The 10347-nt window shown below is 36.0% G+C and overlaps 1 pseudogene; it reads left to right on the forward strand.

Moving 5' to 3' along the window:
• The first annotated feature begins 9559 nt into the window (after positions 1 to 9559).
• Positions 9560 to 10347, forward strand: LOC114409315 (annotated as a pseudogene).

A 10347-nucleotide genomic window follows, 5' to 3' on the forward strand; every position in this document is an offset into this window, starting at 1 on the left:
ATTCCATCACGGATTTTGTATTCTCTGAGTTTTGAAGAATGTTATTTTGTATTAGTTCCCAAATAGAAAAGTACTCTTGAAACTAGCTTCTCTATCTATGGTTTGACAGTCTAGTGATTCATACTTTGGTGTAAGGAGCAGCTCGAAATAGTTCAACCAAATTGAACTATACATGCATAATAATTAATAACCATTCTCCATTAGATATACTGAGCAAGTATGCAAGTCAATGAAATCAGTTGTATCTTGTCTTGCCAAATATATCAACTTTAATCCAGTGCAAGGAACTTCCTGTTTGCTAATTTTTGTATCTCTTTTGAAAGTCTCCTTACATCACTCATAAATATTGTATCTTGTCTATATGTAGCTGTTTTGGCTTGAAATAGTTGTTCTTAGATCATGTTTCCATATGATAAATGGACCTATAATCCAATGAGGTCGAGGGAGAAGCATCCACACAGGCAAGAGAGAAGACCTTGTGTACAAGTTGTTGTTAGGATGAGAAATGAGAAGATGATTCAAGAATAGTGGACACGGGAGGAGTTGACGTTGGAGAATGAAATGTGGGATAAGAATTGTTAGATGAAGAGAAATTAGGAGACAAGTTAGTTGGTGAGGATGAAATTTGAATTGGGGGAATCAGATTGCATATGATGTGTGATGGAAAGTGGTTGAGGAAAAGGTGAGGAATTGGATTGTGGAGTAGGAGAGATTTCATGAGAAGTTGCCTGAAAGAAGGAGGAGTAGGGAAAAATATTCTCAACATAATGCAGATAGTATGAGACAAAAGTTTTTGAACTTTGAGGATCATAACAGTAGAATGCGCTTTGAGTGGAACTCTAGCCTAAGAACAAGTTTGTACTTAGGAAGAAGTTTATTATTTGTGAAAGGAGTAAGCCAAGGAAAGACGCAAACAACCAAAGGCCCACAGTTTAAGATAATTAGGTGGACGTTTGAAGAGAAATTCCATAGGAGATATCATACATAGTTCAGGAGTAGGCATTCAATTAACAAGATTTGCCATTATTTCAAGTGCATAAGACCAAGGAAAGGGGAGAGAAGCATGGTTAAGAAGGCATTGAGCAGTTTCAATTAGATGTCTATGTTTATGTTCTGTGAGTCCATTATGTTCAGGTATATTTGGGGGGGAGGGGGAGGGGGAGGGGGGGGGGGGGGCAGTTGAGTTGAGTAATGCCTTAAATATTTTAGAAAATTATGTGACTTGAGATATTCATCACCACTACTAGTGTAAGTTTTGATTTTGGCATTTAATTGATTTTCCACCAATGATTTTGAGTCATATGATTTTAATTTAATAGGGCAAAGCCAAACATGTTTCTGAGAAATGGTCAATCAAAATGGCATCAAATGGTATTAATTTGTTTAAGGAATTGAGGCATGGCCCCATATATCAAAAGACAATTCCTAGCAAAGTACTAGATAGAGTAGACTTATGGAATGGTAATTTATAAGTTTTATTGGACAAACAATCAGAACAAACTAAAAAACAAATAACAGTTCTACGAAACATTAAAATGTAAACTTTGGTGCAAGGTTTCTTGCTATAACACACTTATTGATTTATTTTTTACTCTATTAATCTACTTCACAGACAGAACTCTACATTGAGGATTGGATAGGCTTAAGAACTCTAGATGAAACTGGAAAAGTTCACTTCATTAGTGTTCTAGGAAATCATCTTGGAATCTCCAAAGAGGATATGAAAAAGCATGTAGTGCCATATTTGAAGGATCACATATTCGTACAAGATAGTATCAATAAGGCTAGGTTCAGGATGCAAGGAGTTAATCAGAAAGTTATTCAAAGTAATATGATGGAGCAATCTCAAAAGGAGGAGGTGGAACCATCATCCTCCCCATTACTTGATGGATCATTGTCATACTGGTGGCCTACACCATGGAAACTGGTTTGAAGTAGTCGTCTGTTTGTTTCCATATCTTGTATGAAACAGTTTAATAGGCTTATACAGTTGTATAATCTATATAATATTTGAAGCTGCAAATACAGCATAATGTGGTGAAGGAAGGTTGTGCTAAAGGGTTTCTACTCGGGGCTGGGATTCAGTCATTCTAAATCCAAAAATAAAATTTGTTAGAGACAAATACGAAGAAAAATAAAATAAAAATCGAAAAAAGACAAGTATTTGGCTGGGTAATTGGGTTCCAAAATGATGGCATCCTCTCAGTCAGGCTCGTGTTCAGTACTTGTAGCAGAGTTTTGGGGAATTTGGCATGAATTACATCTAGCTTGGAATCAGGATTGTTGTGTATTTTGAGTTTCATTCTAGCAATGCTATTAATTTTTGCTAACTGATGACTGTTGCAATATTCTTTCTTGCTATAATTTGGCGAAGTCCATAGGGACCAAATCAAGTGAACTAACATGTACCAAGAAGTGAATCAAGTAGTTGGTGCGTTGGCTAAATTTGGGATTAATCTTAATCATCATTCTCGGGTCTTTTAGTTATTTTTTTTAAAATTTACCTAAATTAAATTTTGAATGATTGTCTTCATCTATAATTATTTTTACTTGCATCTTTTACTTTGAGAATTGCATCCTGTAGCTTATTTAGAGATGCATTTAATTTGTGTTAAATTATTGAAGGTACTGCATCTTAGAGTCTATTTTAAGCAATTTCAATTAGCTTGCTCCGACCAAAAACTAAAAACCAAAGTTTGGATAAGAATGTAATCTATGTTTACACATTTGATGTATGTAAAATCAAAGAACAATATGCCAATAAGATTTGTGTTGAGTAACCTGATTGCAAAAGCAGTGTGGACAGCAAGGTCAATGTCTGGAGCTAACAAGAAGATGATTGAGGCACTAGCTGCTAGGAAGAAGGAAGAGTATCTGAAGAAGGAAGAGTGCCTGCAACAATTTAAGATGAACTGCCATAAGTTCCATTTTCAAAGCTTTCATCCAATATATGCATGTTTTCAATAATGCAATTAGTAAACCCATGACACAAACCAATCATATAATAACCAATCACATATGATTGGTTTGTGTACACTCTATTTAGTTTCAATGTTTTATTGTAAATAGAAATGTAGTATTGATTTGCTCCATTTTATGGACTGATATTAAATGTCCATTAAATATTAATGAATTTGAATTATGTGTATGAGTTATGTAAATGTATCTAGCAAAATCAAATATATAAATAGAAAATTACATTAGACGATGTTAATCAATTCTCCTTCATCATGATCATTACGATTAGCATGAACGTCGTTAGCTTCTTCTTCTCCGACAACGTTAGGAGTGATTTGTGCAGTTAAAGGACTAACATAGGTGTCCATGTATGAATCATCATCTTCTACATTAACACCAATTGTTTTGCCCTGGAGAACCACGGCCCACCTTTCATCACAAGGGTCTTGCACGCAAAATACTTGTCTAGCTTGTTCTGCCATGATGAAAGGATCATTGTGGTAACCAAGTTTCTTTAGGTCTACCAACGTAAATCCTATATCATTGGTGCGCACACCAGTGTTGTTGCCAACCCATTTACATTTGAAAACCCATACAGTAAATTTCACATAGTTAGGCTCCCAAATTTCATCAATGAACCCAAAGTAAGGGATGGAAGCTACACAGGGATTAGCGTCATTCACACTTGCAAAGTGTTGAGATTCAGCCCTTAGGGTGACCCCGCTGTTCTGCATTGTACTTTTGTCATCTTGTGCTTTTGTGTAAAATGAATACTTGTTTATGTCGTATCCTTGCCAAGTTATAACATTTCTTTTAGGCCCATATGCTAGCTTTCTTAATGTTTCTGAAGCATTCTCATCTGCAAAGATTGTATCTTTAAACCAATCACAGAAAGTCTTGTTATGCTTTTTCAACACCCAATTCTTTGAAATTTTTGGATTATTCTGTTTGACTAAAGCTTCATGCTTAAGTATGTATGGCAAAACTTCATTACTGTTGTTCAAGACATACAAGTGAGCATGTAACAAATCTTTTACACTTGGAGTGATCACATGCAGTCCTCTTGAACCCTTACCACCTACTCTGTCATCATGCTGAGACTCAGGAAGGCCAACAGGTTTAGCCTTCTGAATGTATTCTGAACAAAATTCAATGGCTTTTTCTGCAATGTACCTCTCAACAATAGATGCTTCTGGATGATATAGATTATTTGTATACCTTTTAAGATCTTCATGAATCGCTCAACCGGGTACATCCACCGTAGATAAACAGGACCACAACATTTGATTTCTCTGACCAGATGCACAATCAAGTGAATCATGATGTCAAAGAAAGAAGGGGGAAAATACATCTCCAACTGGCATAGTATAATTGCGGCCTCATTTTCCAGCTCATCAAACTTGACAGAATCAATGACTTTGCTACATATAGCATGGATGAAAAAGCACAGGCGAGTTATGGTTAACCTGACTTTGTTTGGCAAGATGTCTCGTATAGCCACAACTAACAATTGTTGCATGAGCACGTGACAATCGTGAGACTTTAACCCTACAAGCTTAAGCTCATTCAACTACACAAGACTCTTAATATTTGAAGAGTATCCTTGTGGAACCTTCACCCAATGAGGACACTGACAAAAACTTATCTTCTCCTTTTTGGACAAAGTATGACAAGCTAGGGGCAAGTAAATTTTCTTCCCATCAGGCCTTGGATGCAACTGTGATCGTATCCCCATATCAGCTAGATCTTGACGGGTATTCAAGCCATCCTTCGTCTTGCCTTGAATGTTAAGGAGCGTCCCAATCACAATGCCACAAACATTTTTCTCCACATGCATAACATCAATACAATGTCTAACGTCTAGATCAGCCCAATACGGAAGATCAAAGAAAATGGACCTCTTCTTCCATATGCAACTCTTACTTTTATCCTTCTTTTAGGTCTTTCCAAATACAGTATTCAGGTGTTGAGCCTGCTGATATACCTACTCACCAGTCAATGGTATCGGCGCAATATCATGCTCTTGACTTCCATTAAAAGCTTTTTTCAATCGTCTGTAAGGATGATTGGGTGTTCGAAAATGGCAATGCCTACTGTAGACTATTTTTCTTCCATGTTTTAGTTGTATGTAGCTTGTATTTTCTTCATAGATGGGGCATGCATGATGACCCTTAACATTGTAACCGTTGAGATTCCCATATGCTAGAAAGTCATTAATGGTACAAAAAAGCATTGCACGCATTTGAAACGTCTCCTTGCGAAACGCATCAAACACTACAACCCCCTCGTCCCACAACTTTTTGAGGTCTTCAACCAACGGACTTAGATAAACATCAATGTCATTTCCTTGTTGGAGATTTCATCAGAATTGCTTTCCTCTTCATCCTTCACTTTGTACCATGAAGTCCCACAGATAGGGCATTTGGACATTTCTTGGAATTCATGCCTGTACAGTATGCAATCATTGGGGCAAACATGAATCTTCTGATAGTCCATACCCATCGGACACAGTATCTTTTTAGCCTTATAGTAAGTTTTAGGCAGTGTGTTGTCCTCTGGAAGCAGATTGTGCACTACCTCAAGCAGTGAGGAAAAAATTTTATCACTCCACCCATACCTCGCCTTCACATTAACCAGACTTAACACTGCAGACAATAGGGTTAACGAATTCTTGCACCCCGTATACAAAGGCGTCTTTGAATCACTATGCAATCCTTCATACATAGGGGCGTGTGCTTGCTGAAAAGACTCTTGTCCAAGGTCATGAATCATGTCCTCCAAGCGATCTCCCATTTCTACATCAAACGGTTCAGATTGGGACCCACTCTGCATGTTTGTCACTTCACCATGCCATATCCACGTCGTGTAATTCTTCTTAATCCCATCACACAATAGATGCTCACGTATGTCGTCCAGTAGTTGTCGTCTTCCATTCAAATAGTTGATGCAAGGACAATAATATTTTCCTTCTTCATTCGGTCGACCTTTTTCTGAAACAAATTGCAAGAACTGCTCGATGTCATCCTTATATGTTGGGCTACTTTGATTCATCTAAACAATTCCGTGCATGAAAATCTCACTTTTATTTATAGGTGTGGCCCTATCCCATTTAGGAAAACTGTCTTTTATGTTAGTTTCACACGTCAAGGTTACCATTATTTTCAAAAATTTGACTAAATTTCGACAACATTTTGCATTGGTCTCCAAGTACATGACATGACATGACATCGGTGAAATTAATTTCCCGATAATCAAGTATGCACTCAGAGAACAAGTTGAAATGCATTGTACCGAAATATCATCAAATTAATCAAAATAATAATAACCTTAACGCATGAATCTAACATAAAAATAGCAATCTCCCCAAACGGTCCAAACGGACAATTCAAGACTAAATATAATGGCTAATGCAAACTGTCCGCAAGAATCATTGCATTCAGTCTCAAACGGGAATCTAAGGTTCACTCAGCATGAACAACAGTTGTTTATATAGCAAATTATATTGATGACGTACAACAACATACAAATATCAACATCAACAGTTGTGAGACTAGTCATAATAATACAAGCAAAAGCAAGATGGTAAACAAGATCTAAATATCGTTATAAAGTTATAATAATACAAGCAAAAGCAAGATGCTAACCAACATCCAATGTTAGGATCCTATGCCGTATGAGACTAGTCCCACAGTAGAAGTATGGGATTCTAGTGTGGGTAGTAAAAGAGAAATCCCTCCCACTGGTAGTGAGAAGGTGGTCTCCAAAAACTCTCTTGGCAACTAATAGGTTCATTTGTCAGATCTGCAACAAGGGATTTGAAAGAGACCACAATCACCATGGAAGCTGAAGCAGAGATCAAGCAACGAGATTCTAAATGGTTCCCGTAGCTCACACATTCTTAACAAAGTTATTTTTTGAATTTAAGTTTCTAATGTTGATAGAACCTTAACCAACTTGATAAATAGTAGCACACACATGTGTGTACATTTTATGGCCATTCCATGGGGTCCATTATAGGTTAGAGAATAGAGATTGTTCGAACATTTATCTGCCTTCCTCTTACTATCTAAGGGTAAACTGGGCCTTGCTATGCTAATTATTATTTATTTCCTGTTATTTTGGAACGAGTGAATTAAGTGGAAGAGGACTAGTGGGGGTAGATAATGAGTAGTTCCACTTTTCGGGAATGATGGTAAAAGTGGACAGAAAGAAAACTACAAAAGAAAAATCAGCGGTCAACCACGAGAAAAAAAAAAAAAAAGAAAGCTGGCCATCCATTGAAATTGAATGTTAAGAAAATGAGAAGGATTGCATTACTAATATATACTTCATTATCTGTCAAAGGTTGGCATTCCCAATGGTGGAGGGACCTTAGGAATCTAAACCAGCAAAATGACTTTAGCATATAATTCCTTGGATACAACATGTATACTGGTGTATAATATGAATGTTTATTACACATGGGTTATCCCTTTCTTGAATTCGAGGAGAGATCTGAGCTCTGGGAGGGAGGAGGAAGGAGTAGAGATAGTGAGCAAAAGAAGAGACAACAACAACGACAAGAATGAAGTTGGGTGGGGAATTCATCGGAGTCAATGTGGTCGGAAACAGAAACAGAGACAGAGACACCTTAATTATTATTCATCTACAGAGGAACCCTAGGGGTAGGAGGTTAACATCAACATTGGTATAGAGAATGGAGAGTATAGTATAGTAGGGTTTGGTTATTTATATAGAGAAATGAAATGAGAATGGAGAGTGTTGGTTAGTGGGGGCAAGGGAGTAAGTACAGTCTGTAAAGGACAAGCCCTTCATCCTCTCCTCTCCCCAATTTCATTCACTACTATGCCGTTTGGGTGTTCCTACTACTACTGCTACTACCTTGATGATGGATAGATAGACTTCTCTCTCTCTCTCTCTCTCTCTCTCTCTCTCTCTAATTGATTATGCTAGAGTGGACAATGAGTAAGAAAATAAGAGCATGTCTGGTAGAGGGAAAGGAGTGGGAGGGTGCAAATAGAATGATGCACCCACTATTCCTAATTTCCATTCTCACATGGGATGGGGTTTCTATCTTCTACCATTGATTTGAATGATCAATCATCTCATTCTCCCTCAACGGATCCTTCATCTACATTGCTACCACTTACTTAATAAAGAAAATGACAATGATATATGTTTGGGTACAATAGTTTATAAAACAATAATTAGTTATCAACATTTGTGGTTCTAAATAATAAGGAGTTAAACAGGTTTAAATTCAAGATAAATAACACAAATATTGAGAAAATTTTAGGTCCATTATTTATTCAAGTTTTAGGAATAAAAAAGATATTAAAAGAATTTTTCCTCCATAATTACATTTTTTAATGAAACTAAATCATATTTTATTTCCTAATAAAATCATTTGACTTTTTTCTTTACTAATTGTTTGACTTTTTATATCATGCATTCATGTGTAATAAACATTCATATTATATCAAATCAAAATTGAGAAAGTTATTCTGAAAGTTGAAAATTGCTAGTTGAAAACTGAAAAACATATTAAATTATAAGTGCTCCATAAAACTAATTCTTGAAGTAGTTGTAAAAGTGTAAAATGATATAAAAATAATAAAATTATGATTTATTTTAAATAGATAATAAAAAAATTGAACAAATGTATTGAGAATAAAAATGGAAGAAAATATAAAAAAGTTAAAAGTTAGAAGCTAGGATTTTAAAAAATACTATTCCAAGTAGTATTTTAAAAAACATTAAAAACTATTAAGAAGCTATTAAAAAAACTTACTTACCAAACAGTTAAATAAGTTTTTCAACTAAAAAAAAAACTTAAAGGTAACTAAAATACTTTGTTCAACATAGCCTTATATTATTAGGTTAGTTAGAAGAAGTTGAGCAAAATAAAAATTAGGTTAATAAGAATATTAGCTCGGTTAATTTAATGACTCAATAATTACTTATTAATTTATTATCTTTTCCTAGTATGTAAGTCACTTATATACCTACCTTCTCTAGTCTTTGGCTTGTTTGCCAAATTTTATAAAGTTACACTTTTAATTAGTTATTATAAAATGTAAATTTTATCAATTTAGTTATTAAAATAAATCAAGGTTTTTACCTATTATGGACCAAGGCTTGTTATGGACCAATTCTTAAGGCCTGACCTAGCCTATTTCAAAGCCCAGGCTAGTCTGATAAGCCAGAAATTAACTCTGTCACCTCATTCTCAGTCTCGCCAACGAACGAATAACAGTCCCAAATTTTCCATCAATCTAATTCTATATTAATTATTTTTTTTTATTTCTAGCCATGATTGTTTCTATTTGTTTGGATTCAGCTCTAGTCTTTTGTGTTGGAAACAGTTTCTTGTTCCGATTCAGCTCTAGTTTTGTGTTTGACAGTAAATTAAAAAGAAAAGAAATCACAAAGTGCATACAATGGGGGAACACATGAATGCATGATATAAAAAGTCATCAATGGCATAAGAAGAAAAAAGGCTTCAGGCTTGATATAACTCTTGTGCTAATCAATGTTATTTGGGTGCTTTTAATTCAGAGGAGTTGTTGTTAAGGATCCATCTGCTCCCCATGGAGTTTGACTTTTGATCGAGGACTATCCTTATGCTTCTGATGGGCTAGAGATATGGCATGCTATCAAGTCTTGGGTGGAAGAATATGTCTCATTCTACTACAAGTTAGATGAGGAACTTCAAAAAGACCCCGAGCTCCAAGCTTGGTGGAAAGAACTTGTAGAGGTGGGTCATGGGGATTTGAAGGATAAGCCATGGTGGCAAAAGATGCAAACTCGTGAAGAGTTGGTTGAAGCTTCCGCTACCCTCATATGGATTGCTTCAGCTCTTCATGTTGTTGTTAACTTTGGACAGTATCCACCATATGGAGGTTTAATCCTGAATAGGCCAACTATTAGCAGGAGATTCATGCCTGAGAAAGGGTCTCCTGAATATGATGCGTTGGCTAAGAACCATGAGAAGGAGTTTTTGAAGACTATTACTGGCAAGAAAGAGACCCTCATTGACCTTACAATTATAGAAATTTTATCAAGGCACGCATCTGATGAGTTCTACCTTGGGCAGAGAGATGGTGGTGACTACTGGACTTCTAATGCCGGGCCATTAAAGACCTTTAAGAGGTTTGGAAAGAATCATGAAGAGATTGAAAAGAAACTTATATAGAAGAACAATGATGAGACATTGAGAAACCACTATGGGCCGGCTAAAATGCCTTACACTTTGCTCTATCCTTCTAGTGAGGAGGGATTGACTTTCAGAGGAATTCCCAACAGTATCTCTATCTAAGGGCTCTATGGTTGCTGAAGTACTGTCCTTGGCTTTAAATAAATGTGAAATAGAAGGAATCTAATTCCTTC

Source organism: Glycine soja, chromosome 4 (genome assembly GCF_004193775.1).
Source record: "Glycine soja cultivar W05 chromosome 4, ASM419377v2, whole genome shotgun sequence".
Taxonomy (NCBI): Eukaryota; Viridiplantae; Streptophyta; class Magnoliopsida; order Fabales; family Fabaceae; genus Glycine; species Glycine soja.